Source organism: Pleurodeles waltl, chromosome 2_1, assembly GCF_031143425.1.
Source record: "Pleurodeles waltl isolate 20211129_DDA chromosome 2_1, aPleWal1.hap1.20221129, whole genome shotgun sequence".
NCBI classification, from domain to species: domain Eukaryota; kingdom Metazoa; phylum Chordata; class Amphibia; order Caudata; family Salamandridae; genus Pleurodeles; species Pleurodeles waltl.
In genome coordinates this window covers 641,268,957-641,286,240 of record NC_090438.1, presented here as the reverse complement: position 1 = coordinate 641,286,240, position 17,284 = coordinate 641,268,957, and the positions used below count along the sequence as shown (strand labels likewise).

The following is a 17,284-nucleotide window of genomic DNA, read 5'->3' as shown; positions in this document are numbered from 1 at the left end:
TTTTCTCTTCTGTACCCGGACTCGTGCAGCTTAACATCTAATTTCAGCCAATAAAAATATGTGTATCAAAGTTTCACAAAAAGTAGATTCTTTAGAGTCTTAATTTATTTGTCAATCTTAACGGTGATGATAGAATATGTTTGGAAAGATTACTTTTGTATTTATGCGAGAGTGGCAAATTATTACATCTAGAATTGGAAATTCCTGGCTGAGGCATAATGCCACTTCTGCATCCTGGAAGAACACTGCTGCAGTGATGCATACTCCCTATATGTAACATTCCAGAATTTTAATCCATACTGATTCATTAGATGGCATCCATGTCATTTATTTAGCCATGTTACTGCCATTTACATGTTAGCTTTCAGCATCATTCTGCTCGTCTTTATCACAAACATTAAAACGGTTCCTTCCATCATCACAATACTTGATGTAGGACTTTGATGTTCTCACCCAGCACAGATTAGCACAGCTTCACATCATTTCTTAACTTAACCAGCAGATGTTATCCTGTCAAAAAGCCCACAGGACGGTTGCGAGGGCGGATCCCCATCAGGTTCCCTTCACATCTGCATGAAAAGCTTCCACGGCGACACCTGTTTCCTAAAGGGAAGAACAGTACATAGCTGCTTCACAAAGAATAAAAGAAGGGGGGACCAAGTTCTTTGTTACCACCCAATCTAGTGATTTCTTTCATTCTTTAATTAGAGGTGGGCGGTTCCAGGAAATAAGTGAAGGCCTAGAGTTGACACCAAAGCATTCACCGGAATACAATAATGCATCAACTGTAGACGGCATAATTATTAGGCAGACATGGGTGTTGAAAGGAAAGGAAAACGACAAGACACAGGCGCAGATGGAGCATGTTCCCAAGGGATATTATGAAACAAACAGCCATGAAATAACCAATATTAGATTTCTAAAGGCCATAATCTTCTCCAAACACACCGCATTATTACACCTACAGAAACAAGGGACATTTTTGCTTCTCGAGCTGCAGTGGATAGTAACTATGAAGGTACATAGTGATCGATAGATACGTGTAGCTGGGAACAGTGTGACATGGTGCCATGAGGAGAGTGAGGCTTCAGACTACACTGCTCTTTAGAGATGTCTGCAGGATGGGACCAAACAGGAGAAGCTGGGCTCAATATTGGTATCATTGGAATCTTCACCTACATCCGTTCATAGCCGGATGAACTAAAGAGTCTAAACAACTGAATGTAGTGCATTCAAATTATCAGGAGCATCTTTGACCTACAACATTTGGCATTATGCCCATGTTAGGTTAAATGGTCTGATCCATGACAACCTCCCTAAGAAATCAGAAAGGGGCAGTAAACTGTGCATGGCAAACCATTACAGGAGGAGCTGCTAACCTCTCAGCCAGCTGTTGCCACAGATACTAAGGAATATTATCGGACTGTGGTGGACCTTGCATAGTTTCAGGTGCATATGAAATCAAAGAACAACACTTGTTGTGAATCAAAAATCGCCTTGTTGCATAATACCTAGTTTTACATACTAGTCAATGTTACCGTCAACTACATGCTCTGACCAGAGTGTTTTAAGGTATGGACAAAGTGGCTAAATGCCCATGGCCCCTACATTCCAAGGGGCTCCCTGGAAAAAGCGAACTGTATCTTTATTTGATCTCCGTCTATCTTATTTCTCTATCTACACCGTTTCTGCCTCTCTGTCTACCTCGACCTCGGACCCCATCCCTCTCCTCCTATTGTGTTTTTTTATGGATTTTTGGGGTCCCGAGCAAGACATATTTCAGCACTGTTTGGGTGACCCTGTTAACCTTTAACATGTTATTTAGTATTGTTTGGCATAGTGCGGGATTGAATTAGCAGGACATGGCAATATACTTCATAATTGTTCCATACTGGATCCCCCAAAATATTTTAAATGGCACTGGCACTGACGATATAGACCACTGGATTGTATACGTCCGATTCACTTTCTGCCCTAGGGGCCTTCAAGCCGCCTCCAAGTTGTGAACTCCCTAGCATGGGACATGATCTCACTTGTTGCTTCTGGGCTTTTTGCTTTATCTCTACTGATTGAATTCGAGCCACTCTGAAAAGTGTCTTGTAGGAATACTTAATTAAAAAAACGGAAGAATGACCCAGGGGAGTAGATTCTTAAAATGAAGGGTGACAAGCACACACCTCAAAGCCAAATCAAATTAATATTTTGAAAAAATTATGGAATGAGAATACAGGTTGAGTTACTTCAGCCTTGCAACTAGCCACATTTTTCAGCCAGGCTTACCACACAGAGCAAGCTCTCTCACTGTAAAGTTCCTACTATAGGCTTACTAATATGGGTGGGCAGAATTTTACATCTGCAGGTGGAATTGGAGGAAGTTAGTAATTCTCTGTTATTCTTCTAATGCAGAATTACTAATAAATTCCACCGCTCCACACCACGGGTGGAATTAATCAGCCACCAAACTCAAGGAACAAGGAAACAGCCAAACGAGTCTACCGGCTGTCAGGCACGAACATAGGTCGTACAACAATAGCTCACTCTATTCACACAGCACCATCACTATGCCCCAAGCTGCTCTCATTTACCTCATTCCCTTTCACCCACCAAGGAAAGCATACAGTTGCCACCTACCCTAACCTAACAAACTCCCTGCCCAAAAACCCTAGGCTCTCCCAGAAACCGCATGGTGGTCTACCACCTAATCCGAGCCTGCTCCAAGCTGGGTGGCATGCGCTGACTTTCGGAAGACAGCTAGGACAGAGGCATGAGTGCACTTCACAGCCAATCTGAGTTCTGTGCAGCACACTGTGATTGGTGGAGGTGCCCACAACACTCCAATCCAAGGTTACCTTAGACGTTAACATCACAGATGCCACTTAGAAAATGTTCAATCTTGGGATTGCTGGGGGTCCCGGAAGTGCTAACATTTTACAGACTGTTTTGCGCTTATTTTGTCGTATGATCATGAGAAACTGGAACAATAACAGTTTGAACTAAAATGGAAAAAAGCCGGAGGACTTCTGCAAATGTAAGCAAAGTTGGCAGGTATCACTTTACCCTGAACACAAGAATCGCAGCAGTTTTTATTTATATGAAATAGTCTTATATTTTTGGTTGTGTCTGCCTGGGTTTAAGACATTCAAATATTATTCAAGTATTATTACAAAGCCAAACCCAAGGGATAGAGCCAAAGAGAAGCATGATGGGCTTCTGAGCTGCCAATGTTAACAGGCCCGAAGCGCACAAATGAGCGGCCTCCTTACAAGCTGCAGTTGCAGCTCTGATGGCCGTAGGCTGGTTGGCATACTGAATTAGTGGACAGGGGAGTCGATGGTGGAAGTGCTACTGCTGCCGGTTCTGCTATGAACAAACACCCTGCCGGTAAGTGGCACCCTATTGCACCCCAGTTGTAAGTGGCACCCTATTGCACCCCAGTTTCCTATTGGATTCTGTGTCCCCTGGGAGGACTAGGTGCCTTCTTCCTGCTCATGCGTAGGCAGCAGTCTCAGCTGTGGGCCTTCTCATTGCCCCCCTACCCCTGCATACCTTGTAGGCTGTGTTTAAGAGGCGTGGGTGGAACTCCACTGTATCTTGCCAAGTTTTATATAACTCCACAGAGTAAAACTCCACGAGTTCCACCTACCCGTACCTGCCAAGACCACATAGGGGCTTAGAGTTTGCTCATTGCTTACCATTGTCAGACTTTGTCATTCTTATTTGCTTACTTTTGATTCAATGGTTTTCCTAGCCTTCGCTGGTCCATCATGTGGTTGTCCCTTTGTTGGAGCATAGCCTCTTTTGCCACTTCTGTTATTAACTGGCATCTATACTTCTACTGCTCACTTTTTGGAACCACTATTTAGGTTTTGTATAGAAAGTGCACACGTTGTCCCTTTGAGATATGTTGTTTTCTATCAATGGGCTTAGAGACGGCCCATTGATTGGTTGGATTCATTGTCACTCACACTTGCTTGCTTCTTATTGGTAACCTGCCTCAGGCATCCTACCTCTTCTTGTGTTTGTCCCTCCCTAGCAGTATGGACACATTATTTGTGGCCTTCCACCGCCCCATTTTGTAAGCACAACATTGTTTCTTTGAGTTTAAGCGTTCAAGTAGTGTGTGTCTTTTTCAGCAGGATCTGTTGTGTACATCTCCCTCCACCCCTACAGTGCATCTTCTGGCCCCCATCTGCAGTCCCTCCATTGTTGTTTTACCGCTTCCATGTTGCTTGCCCCCCCCCCCCACCAACCCTCCCATCTTTCGTTGTTGCATGCCCCCACACCACCCTGCCTTCTTTCACTGTTGCTTACCCCCAACCTTCTCTCCCTTCCTCCGCTATTGTTTGCCTCCTACCAGCAAGAAAGTGTAGCTAGGAAGATAATGGGAAATGGAGGCACAAACACTGTGGCTTCAGAGTACACTATTGCACCAAAAAGCTTCCTCCTTGGTATGCTTGGTATACCTCTCTCCAAGTCAAACATATGTTCCCTGTGCAACTCTATTGTGCTTCGGCTCTACTTATGCAAAATGCCATCAGCAGTATCGTCATCTCACAACACAAAAACAACATCTACTATGGTAAGTTCAGCTCTCAGCCCAGATCTGTCACCTTATTTCAACATCAGTCATTGCCTATTGGACCTCAGCAACTATTGGCTCGATGCATTCAGTCTCCCTTGCAAAAACACTCCTAGTCTGCACTTCAGCCAAGTACAGAGTGCCCCATCCCCGTCTCCATCATGAACATCTAGTATATCCTATCGAAGCAGCCTGAATTATCTATGCTAACAATGATTGACCCTGTCCAAGCCACGACCTTCAGAAATACAGAGAATGGAGACCTTAACTAATTAGGAAATGTGTAAGCACATTATGAGGCATCTCTGGTAGGACTCCAAAAAAAGCATATAAGAAAACACTTCTTACTTTCAACATTAATTGGACACAACCTTAACCGGAAGGAAACATGCTGAATATCAATAAGAGCATTGTATTCATATAGACATAAGCATCATCTTTAGGTTTTCTAACAAAGGTGGCAACTATTATCAACCCAATAGGACTTATTTACCAAACTTGGAATGTTAAATGACTGAACTGACCAGTAGATCTTCTTTTGCACAAATATGCATGAGCATTTTACACACAAAATGATGTTGCTACCTTACTAGGGTGCCATGATATAAATGCTGGTGACACAGAATATGTCACTTGAAATTTGAAAAGTAAATAAACAGAGAGGTAAAGTGTATGCTTGTGTCTACTCCCACTTCAAATAATTATCCATTTCTTTTAGGAGTCATATGAGAAATTTGTTGCCTTAAAAAAAGTTAAAGGTCTTCCTGGAGCACGCATGATGCCCCAAAGGGAAGTGGATGTATTTAATTTATTTATCTACGTGAAACAAGCAAACTGCCCACATGCATACTGCTCGTCCACCTAAGAAGCAACAATCAGCCCATAAATTCTTCTTTGAGTGGGTCTTAAGCGGATCACTGAATGTTTCATTCTTTTTAGAAAAGAGGACCAAACAGCATAGAGAAGAGTTTGGATAATAGCACCCCACATAAAAAAAAGATGGTGTCTACTTGTATCACCAATATAAAGCTACGGTTTCAATCTGGAAAAATTATCACGCTAAACTGTATTCAATAGAGTGCACAAACTCAGGTTTTGAAAGTTTGCAACAATTGGTATCCTTGTTTAAGTTGTGTACGGAAATACACAAAGAAGTTGAGACTGGTCAGTGATGGCTTTTTCTATTCCAGTCGCCCTGAGAAAGTGACATACCTAGCATCAACCAAGAACTATCTGCAGTCCTGAAATGGTTCCACAGATCCATAGCTAGACTGCATGAAACAGGTAGAAAACAATAGGCTGATTAGTCAATCCCAAATGTTGCATTTCTATGGTATGACCTTATCTGTAAATAAGCAGAGGAAATACAGAAACTGTTGCCAATGTCCAAAATTAGACAATGAGGATTTTAGGTCTCGTCTTAGCTCACACCTTTTGATTTCACTAAGATGGTATATATCGGGGGCTTCCATGTACCCCTCTACTCCATTGTTTTGTTGTTGACCACTGACATTTTTCTTCTATCCACTACAGTACACACCATAGGGTAGAGGGTCAACCCACAGCACCCACTGCCTAATTTCACTGTGATGAGCAGCGTTCTGCTCTTTCACAAGCAGCACAAAATAGTTCACTTCTGTGCCAGGGTCTACTAAGGCAATATATGTTTTTTCAGATCAGAAACATTTGTGCTTTTAAACTACTTTTTTGTTAAACTTGTGAAGGCCTGGCAGATTTCACCAAAAAGGTTTTCCAAAAACCATGACAAAACAAAATAAATATTGAGAATGCCAAAAAGCTGACAACCAACACCAATGACGTTGCTAGTGCTTTTTAAAATATTTATCGAGGACATGGCAGCTCCCCAAGCAAACAGCTTTACAAAAACCATACAAAACAAGCATTAACACGTCAAAATGCCAGAAGCCATTTCCAGACATATTGACTTTGCCAATGCTTGCTTCACCAAGTAAAGTCAATCTTTTGAACATAATTGTCCAAAATTGTTATTTAAGACTTTGTGTATTTTGATTTTGAAAAGCACTCAGTATGTAATCTGTGACTTGCTCACATATATACTTATAGAAACCTGCAGCCTTGGGCACTGGTATGTCCAGATTACTCTGCATGGTGTTTCTAATGATTCTCAACGGGTACCCAACCATAAAAATGTAACACCCGATAGACATCGTATGACATGTAACCAGGCCAACTCGCTCTTACAAGGCTTTTGGTCTCATAGGGGATAGAAATCTGCAGAGGAAATGCCAATAGAATACAATTGTAAAACTACCAACAGTCTCCATTTAGAGAAAAGTATTCACAGGGCTCATATCATCTCATCTCATCTCATCTAGGATCATCAAGAGCCCTAAAATTGGCCAGCTGTGCTTTCTCCCTAGCACTACAGAAAGTTCCCAAAAAATGCAATCTAAATTCTTGAAAGATTTAAGACAAAAGTACCTAAATAAATCTTTAAAGAAACACAGCTTTCATATAGGACACCTTACACTATATATGTCATTTATATGGCAAAACAACGTGCCTTGTCTATTCATACAAAAGACAGGCTAGAAATGCAGCAATGTTTGCATCATGGGGTTAGCATAGGCAATATGGATAGGATGGAAAATGTTATTTACTGTGTAAGCATTTGTTTATAGTGTGCAGTGCTGTAGATTCACATGCTCTTCGGACTTCTGCAATATAGTGTGGACCTCAGACATTACAATTTATTTTTCTTTGAAGTAGCTTCAAGTCGTAGGATTTTCAGTGACCATCTCCCTTAGTCCAGAATGCACAAGGCTACTGACTCCACCTTAGACAGTTTTTCTGGTCAATGTATATAAAGTGAAAGTTGAGTAACACTAAGTGCTGCTGTGATGTGATACTTTGCACTCAGTTTCAGAGGCACTCCCTGCATCTACTTTGGCTCAGAAGGGGGATTTTCGTTACCCTTTGTGTGAGAGGGTATCAAGGAGTGTCATGGGTCAACACCCTCTGGTGGGAGCTTGAGTGGCTCCAAAGCTTTTTCTCGATGCACTCCTGAGCCACAGGACGGTAGTGGACTGGAGGATAAGTCCTTTTTCTTGCAGAGCTCAGGGCCTGTTGCCCAAGTCCCACAGGAGATATGTTCTGCATCAGTGTAATGCTGTTTGTGTGGGTGGGGCTTTGCCACATTGTTTGATGCCAGGGCAGTACTCACACTCCTCAGAATCTTGAAAGACAACTCTTTATGGTCAAGGGAGTGGCAGAGTTTGCTAAAGTAATGGTGGTCTAACCATGGATATTTAGTATTGCACCTTGGACCAAACTGGAAGGATGTGCATTCCATCACCCTTTTCCTGTCTGCATTCTGTAAGGTGAGCTACACGGAGAATGAAGAGGAACTGGCCAAGGCATGCTCCAGGGAGTCAGCCACCTGGGCATCGAGGTGAAGCAGTCATTCCACAGGAGCAATGAACCCATCAGGTGAAATCTGTGTGCAGTGACTGTTCTCAGGTCGTCTGTGATGTGAAGTAGAGTATTAGCACATTCCTTGATTTGAAGATTCTTTTTTTTTTTTTTTTTAAATCAAGCTGTAATGTCTGAACCCAACACTAGATGGCAGGACTAAGCAGAGCATGTGTGTCTACAGCCACACATGCTACAAACAGATTGTCACTTCAGTAGATATGTTTTTAATTGAAATATTGCCTTTCAGGGCTTTCTCATAATCAACTTAGCATCTGCCTAACTACGAGCCCCTTCTCGTTACTTTATCAGTATAGCTTCCTAAAAGCACTTTCTAGCCAGACATAATCATAAGGTAAAGTGGGGAGCTGTTTCCAGAATGGCTTTTCTCCCTACTTCTCTTGGAATGCTACTTCAGCAGCAGCAACAAAATACCCAAATGAGGTTGTTGTGGAGACCAGAAAAATCCCACGTGCGCTCTAGCAGACTCTTTCCCACAATGCCAAGAATATCCCCAGTCCAGACACATTCATATAGGACGCATGAAAGAAATAGGTGTGTTAGTCAATGGAGGGAAGGGGTCCTTTTCTCACAATCTGTGCCTCCTGTTTACAAAACCTACAGTGCAACCCAGAGGCAGCCAGTCACTGTGCAGTCAAGTCGCAGGTTGAAAATGTTGCTTTTCCTAGCTCCCCATCTGCTAAATGTATGTTGCTGGTGAGTTACTTGGTTTACATTATTTATATGTAGTCGAACTGGAATAGCAAAAGAAACACAAGGAGAACTGTGTCACTTCATTTGTGACTAATGACATAGGGTGTTCAAACTGAATATCATGTGAGACATGTTTTTTTGTCTGAACTTAAAGTAAATCCTCTTAGTTTATAACACAGGCAGATAAAGCATGCAGATTTCGAAGAGGTGCTCCTTGAGAAAAATAAAATGCACACACAAAAGAAACCATGTCTAAGAGGACTCAGAGTCTCTAGTATATTTGAGGAGTTGTCAATTTAACAAACACATGGCCTCACCTCCATTTTAGGAAATATGATCACAACTGATCTTAGCGGACCCCCCCCTCCATTCCCAGCTATCTTTCACATGCTCACAATCTGTATGTGAAGTCAAAGGCCATCTCTCACAGCCTCCTGATGAGTATCAGAAGCACAGACCATCACACACATGTGACAGCCGCTCAGACACAACCCTGGGGCATGTGCAGTTTCTCCAGCCTGGCTGCGTAAACAACCAGGCTGGAGAAACCTAAGTGTGCATGTATGTTTGGACGTCCGTCTTAGGCCGTCCAAACACACATGCGCACTTAGTGCACTGAATTCCTCATCCCCCTCCCACCTCCTGTGGCCCAGCCCCATCCCTGCCTTCATATGCTGGCTGAGCCACCGGCCCACAAATAAAACGATATTCAAGTATTATTTTATTTTTTCTGCCACTGGCTCTTAGCCAGTGGGGTGATGTTCCTCCTCCATTGTGGAGGAGCCAGCCCTGGTTATCACCCAGGATTGTGAGTTCACATGACCCCTTAAACAGTGGTGACTAGCATCATAAACCAAGATAACTTTCTAAAGAGGATCTCTTGAGGAGCCTCACAATTACACTGTCTTTGAATCTCATGCACCGCAGGGCACAGAGTTTCTCGGCCACCACAATTTCACAGCTCTCACAGCACGAACTCCAATTACTGACCATAATTACCCCGTGCTAATTGTTAGTTAATGTCACAGCGCTCTAGCATTTGGAAGCAGGGTCTGGTATTCTCAGAAGTGCTTGTGGCCCTCTTGTTTTTTTCTCAGAAAGCCCCCACATATCTTTCAAGGTCCCAGCAGGCCTTTATTCGGGAAAAAGACGCGCGGGTTGTGCTGTTTTCAAAGTACATTGTGGCTGTGAACATACCAGGGTCAACATGGGGGGGGTGCAGTGTGGGAGCAGAGCGGTAGGAACGCAGCTTTACCACAGAGCTTTGGGAGGGACTCAAACAAACATGCTGGTGACCCTCCGCTGACTCCCTAAAGAGGAGGCTCCGCAAAGAAAAAACAAAACTCTTGGGAAAGCCAAACCTTCTCACTTGGGAACCTATCAACATTTTAAACATTTTTCGTGGCTACATATTACCCACGAACAAGAGGATATACTGGGCACTTTTTGTGGCAGAACAAAAAAACAAAAACAAGGATTCGAGAAACGGAGTCCGAGTGGCACTTTCGGCACATGGATTGGGTCCGAGGATATTTACACGTCACAAAAAACATTGCGCTGAACAAAATAAACCAATGACTAGCCAAAGTGCTCTAGGCAGCTGAGCTACCAATGTGATGTGCCCTATTTAACATCTGAAAGCTGCTGAGGAGGAGGAAGAGACTAAACGAGAACACGTTTTGTACTCCAAGCAAAAGTAATCGAGCCGGTCAGCAGCTCATTAGTTCATTGCCCCAGACTATTCGGTAACAGCGGTGCTGGGCCCCTCTTCGATGGAGTCCGACATCGCTTTGAAAGGCTGCTCGCCATGCGACACCGAAGCCGGTCTTAAACTAGGAGACAGGGCCATTGTCATCACTGTACGTGTTCTATGTACGTCTGCCAGGCCGCAATAAAATGGGAGGGGGATGTTGTTTATTACGCTACTTTATTAATTAAAATCCACGCCTCTGACTGTAAGGGACCAGGACGATGCACCTCAGAAGCAATCCACTGTTGGCTTCGAACCCAGAGGCAGCTTGGGTGGGACCCTGCGGCCTGAGGAGGGGAAATAAAAGTTATATTTTAAGATATTCTCAAAAATATAGTTTCCTGACATGTTAGAATTACATACTTATAGTTTAATCCCCCAGAAGCGGGAGACTTCCAGCAGTGAGACAATGGCAGTCTGTCTCTCAGGCACAGGATGGGGCCATTATGTGTAATTGTAAGGTATAGTACGCAGCTAATCCAATCAGCCCGAATGTCGGAGGACAATCACTTCCTATCAAGAAACCAGCAAATAAGCCCTCGGAGGCCACCTACTGCCCTGCCTCATAGTCTGGTTTCATTCTGGCACTCAGGTTACTCATTCTGCTACTGCTCATGCCCGGTTGTCAGGTCTCATCCAGTGCCGCGACATTGTGTGGCGCTCAGATACCCCGTGATGCTGCTCTGTTACTCTCTGCTTTTATACTTTAAATAATATCCAGCACACCTTGAGTACCCAAGTCCTTAACTTGAAGCACTCCTTGCTCTATAGGCTACCGGGTTGCCACGAACGGCAATAAAACATAATTTGAGCGAAATATATAATATGTCAGTTTCTTGCAGAGCAAGAGTGACACTGCTTGAAAATTATTGGTCCATCAACTATAAAAACTGTTGTTACAGCATGATATTATGTCCACTATAAAACTACCACAATATTGCAGTGCACATCAACACGAGAAAATGTTCAGCACCCAGCCAGCATTCCATCACAGAGATGTCTCCATGTTCTAATGGGTAGACCTCAGGCAAGATTCTAACAGTGTCCTTAAGAAGTGGTCTCCCTATAAGAGAAATATATAGAAAAGAGGCGAAAGGCTGCTAATAGCTAGGACTGCCATAGAGGCTGTCTCTTTCAAGACCTGCCCTGAACATTGGAGGAAGAGTTATAAAATCAGTGCGCTCATCACTCGGTGGAACACTGGAGAAGTTCTTGAACCTATGGTCTGAACAGCCTATGATAAGATGGGAAAGAAGAACCCAGAAAGAGAAAGTGGACGATCAAAAAGTGAAATACCAAAAAAAACACCAACAGCAATGTTTAGCCACTGAATGGAAGCACACTGCATTAAAGAAGGCCAATTTTATATTACCAACGTGAATCGTAGATAAGAAGAATATTCAGAAGACACGGTCTAATCAAGGGGCATCAGGGAGAAAATTACATCATAGAGAAACACTTATGACATGCAATCAACATTGCCTTTGAGGGTCAAAGAGACAATTCACTAGACCTGGGGCAAACTGTAATCAAACTGGTGCATTATTCTTGAATCTCATGTTACTTGAAATTCCCAAAATTACTTGACATTTCTAATTATGCACTTGATTTTTGCACGTGCAAGATTTTCTTGGGCAGAAAATATCTTACTATTAGAATTTGTTTTAATCAAACTAGTCTCCTGCTAGTATCTCATAAGGGTTTCTTTTTAACTAAAGGGCATGCTCATGTGAAAAAAATGAGATATTGGCAAACCACATTTCACTATATAGGAGCCATTTTAAGAAATTGTTCAGAAATGTCACTGGAAAAACTATGTGATTTCGCCCACCTTTACTTTTCACCAAGTCACGGTCATCTTAAGGTCAGTTGCACTTACATAGGTGATCTTGTGTTTTACCAAAAGATGCACTTCACATTCAGCATGATAGCTAAAATACACCATTGAAAGTAAAACATGTAAGAGGCACATTTGATTCAAAATAGACAACAAAATGTCACCTGACCCATTTTCAGAAAATATATCTTTCACATTTATGCTGAGACAATCAGATTATACTTCCCTAAATTATTGGAGCAGTGCATAAACATTAATTACCCCTATAGACTCTAGGAGCTGCAGTTTGGGTTTTCTTGTTCATTAGACACTGTACACAGTTATGCACTTACAGTCAATTATGTTCAACTGGTTAATTTGAATTGCATTTCACTACTGTCTACCAAGGCATCATGCGTTTCTTCACAGCAAGATAGCTATGATTTTTAGGCCGTCACTCACAGTATTGTCGTGTTTTTTTATCAGGATTGTTCACTAAGTACAACATGCAATAATGATCAATTTTAATATTGGTAAAAAAAAAAATCCTCATCAAAAGCCAGGTAGACGTGCTCAAATAAAAGGAAATCTCAAAGTTTTGAGATTTCCACTTTTACTGATAAGTCCTTGTTGGTTTGATCAATACATGGGGATATAAAAATAGATGAACAGCAGCTCTATGAAATCTATGTCCGGGCATTTTTGGAAGGCTTTGATATAGCTCAGTGCTGGGATGTGGCATTATACCTGAATCTGGGTGTCTAGCATCACAATGCTTAATGGTCCAAAGACTCTGCCAAACAAGTGATACTACAAACAGAAGGTGATGGTCCTTGAAAAGTGCATATTGTCGAAGTCTCTGCAGACTTTCCACTCTATTTCAGGCATTTGTGGGTTTACTATCACGTGATACCTGCTCCAGTTTTATTCTCTACTCTACCAACGGAATAAGCATTCCACTAGGAGGCAAGAGACAGGAGATAAAATCCAAGGGTGGTGGTAAATTCTTCCCTTTCGTGAAGAGAAGCACCAGCTGCACCTAAAGCTCATACTCATATATTGGTATAATCCAAATAAATGAGAAAACATACCTACTGATACAAAGCAACTCGAATCAGTGGTCTTTGATGCTGGCCATCCAAGTCAGGTATTGTTCTCCACTGGTTGACTTCAATTCAAGGACGGTACAGTCATTTTATTTAAAATACATGTTTATAGAGACGTTTACATTTGTTCAATATTTTGTCAAAATATTTGGGGGGGTGGGGGAGGGAAGAGTCTGGCTTGTCCTACCTTTTTGGGCCCTGAAGCATCTGTTCGCTTTGCACAAGTCAGATATTGGGATGTTTAATGATGTTGCCTGTTCCAAGAACAGTGACAGTGTTCTGCGAGGAATGTATAGGCTGAACAGCTGACTACCAGAGAGGTGAAGAGATAAAAATAAGTGTCCGAGTAAGGGGGTAGGATCTTCTTGAGCCTGTCAATTCCATCCAGTGGAGGGTTGGAGCCCAAGAAAGACACAATGGCTTACTAAGATTTAATCTTTTCACACTAAGCCTATGCCCATTATTAAGCACACGTTTGTATCACTCGTATGTGCATCCAAGATCTTTAGGCAAACCCTGCATGCAGGAAAGTGTAATAATCTATCTTGAAAGTTTTCAGATCATACTAAACTGTAGCTATAAATTGATCAGAAATGAACTTAGGATTCTGCAAATGGGCTCAAAGGAAGTTACACAACATGGCCACTTTAGAAAATCTGTTATGAAGCAATGGTAACCATGGAAGTTCTGTGGGATAACAGATGTTACTTTGCATACATTCATAATAGAAGTCCTAGATAAACACATGATGGGAAGGAGTGAAACCAGCTGAGCGTGGTAGAGGAGAAAATAAGTGCTCTAATTACCCTTTGTAGCAGGCCACGATACACATCGTGAAAGTCCAATGGAAAGGAAAGTCCAATGGAGCAGCACTTTCATGTGGCCTCGATCAACTGTTGTCAGAAAGGCAACACATGAATGGGCCAAAATCCCAACGTCACGGCTTAATTAAGGACAAAGTGGTCTAAATTAAATTTCAAATATCTATTGCACAGTAAAAGGCAAAATAATGTGTGTCATATCCTGATAGCATGCTGCTTTTTATGAGGTAAAGATCAGGGGATTAAGGTCTTTCTAATGCCATTGTTATTAATTGTGTCATCGGTTTACATTACAGTGTATGCCACTGGGATTCTTGCAGGACTTACTTCTATCTATTAAAATGCAGGAAGTTGAGACTTTCAACAGAAACCTTAGAACTGTTAAAGGAAAACAGCCAAAGGGACATATTGTCATCCTGTAAAAATGGCAGATGACCTAGCAAATAACGACAGAATGCTTCTTTTGGGGTGACAATGGACCGACTGACAAAGACTTTATGCGATGACCCAGACAAGCACAAAATGATGAGAAATGTGGCTTCTACAAAGTCTTTGATAAATAAGGGAATATGCTAGGGTACTTTCCCCAAAATAAAATAACCGCTCAGACTGGCTCAGTTGCTAAGGAGTCACGTTTGGCAATTCAGGCAGAATGATGTAGGTCTTGAATCCCTTGTCCTTAGAGCCAAAAATGGCACACAAGAATCTCTAGAGATGGTGGAGTGAGCAAGCCAACTTCTTGAAAGTTGAAGCACGCAGAATATGGCACGAGCTGGCATTACAAAGATGGTTGCCAGTGCCATCACACCCCAGCGCCCAGATACTACACCAGAGGGAACAGCAACACACTCTACAAATGACTGATTGATTGATTGATCCAGCATGTCAGTAACAGCAGCTACTTTGATTTCTTTTTTCTTCTGAGGAGAAAGTTGTTGAAAATGTGTTAGTAGATGAGACTCACATAGGGTAAACATCTCATTCCAGTTAATTACAGACAATGACTCCAACCATGAGCTTTCTACTCACAAACAATTGCTTTCACGTGTTTAGTCTTAATAATTTAATACAAGTTCAACAATACTACACCAATAAGCATACTTTAGGTGATTACACAAAAGTTCCATATTGTTATGTTGTCCATAATAATCTGGAAGGAGATGGTCATTACTCACCCTTGTGCAAGCATGTGGGTGGGGGGTCGTCAGCAAGTCTAGTCCCACCAGCTAGCCTAGAGCTACAGATGTACTGCAAAGCGAATATAGAAAGAGTGCCTCGCAGGAAATAACAAACAGTCTTTTCACTGTTAAAAGGACGTGTGTGGGCTTTGAGTAATTCCAAAGCAGAAATGAAAAAAATTAATGGGGGTGGGAGGAGGATTTCAGGGCAAAGATTAGAACATGCTAAAACAAGCCTGCCCACAGATGGGAATGATCAAAGAGTGCCTGAGTCAATTCAAAATGAATGCCCTCTGGGGACACTTTTTTTCTTCTACCATTTTAACTCCCCCCCAGCAGCAGGGAACATAGAAACGGGCAGAAAGAATGTGCCATTCACTAATATTGGAACTATATGTGATCAAATATACTGTCCCTCCCCCGGGTAAATGTAAATGAACATAGGAGCATTGTTCCTCTGTTGCTGTGCGTCTGTCTGCTATGACAGCACGCTTTGTCACTCCTAAATTCTTAGCATAGTTACTTAGCAGACTGACGTGGGATTTCCACTACTGCACAGTGGGTGCAGAGTGCGCTTTAGACCTGAACCAACTCGGTATCTGGTGAAACTGGATGTAGTGCAGAAAAAACCTATGCAGGACACCGAACAACAAATCAACAGATCTCTCATAAACAGGCAGTATGTGTAGTGTTAGTTGTAAAGCTTGTGCATTCAGGGATATGCAGGAATAAGAACTATTTCAGAGCAAAAAATAAGGGGAGGAGGAATGCGCTGGAATTTACCTTAATTTTTATTTTCTCTAGGAAAGAAGTTGTTTTGACTTCTTGTTTTAAGGCCTGGGCTAGAGACAGCCTCAGCTCTCGTGCAATTAACAATATATATTAAAAAAATGCCTAAATGTACGCATCCATTAAGGGGACTTTGTGGAAGGCCTCATCATTTATTTGAATGCTCCTCTGTCATTTACCTATTGGTTCTGCCCACCTCAGCCTACTACACGGGGCAACGGCCTAACCAAAGGTTCTGTTACAATGCTAAAGCGTTCTGTCTGACCACATTTGTGCATCTCATTGAAAAGAAGTGCGCAGGACAGGTGGGCCAACACCTATCTTTGTCATTTTTTATTTCCTCATCACTTTTTATTTTTTAGTTATTCTTGTGCGTTATACACAATGTGTTCAGGTCAGAAGGTTAAAGTAACTCAAAGCAATAGTACCTTTTCCTTGCCTCAACAAGAATCATATTTTCCTATGATGGAAAGTACAGCTTAAAAAAGCCTCTGCACTTAAGTACAACAGTCTGTTAGGAAGCATTCATAGTGTTTGATTAAAGTATATATATATATATATATATATATATACATACATACATACATACACACACACACATATATATACACATACATATATATATATATATATATATATACATATCACGCATATATGACTGCTGATTTTAGGTGGCAAGTCTTTATATTTCTGTGGCATATGCAAAAATATGTTTTTAAAAGTCTAGCAATTTACCAATGCTCATCCCCTAAAAATTCATGTGATACTATGGGTTCGATAATGGAGGCGGTGGATGCGAGATCTAGTGCCTAAGCTGTCAAACATGGAGCCAAGAAAGTGGAGTTTTTAACTAATATTTGCTTTTATATCTGGTATTATGATCTGATAACCGGCAAAATCACGTAATCTCCACACCTCTCAGTGTATTTATAGGGCAAATTTGAAAACTCTTAAAAACATACTGAACCCCATGTAAGTGCTAAATAAAAATCTGGATATTGGTTTTAAAAACGCTGATTTGATACAGACAAAACCCCAAAATAACTGCACTCAAAACATATAGTTTGCTTGTAAACAA

At 41.8% G+C, this 17,284-nt stretch overlaps 1 protein-coding gene across 4 annotated transcripts in view; it reads right to left on the bottom strand.

The window, feature by feature from the left end:
- The window catches only part of TNS3 (tensin 3), a 752,439-nt gene that overhangs the window by 478,845 nt on the left and 256,310 nt on the right, over positions 1-17,284 (bottom strand). The window lies entirely within an intron of this gene.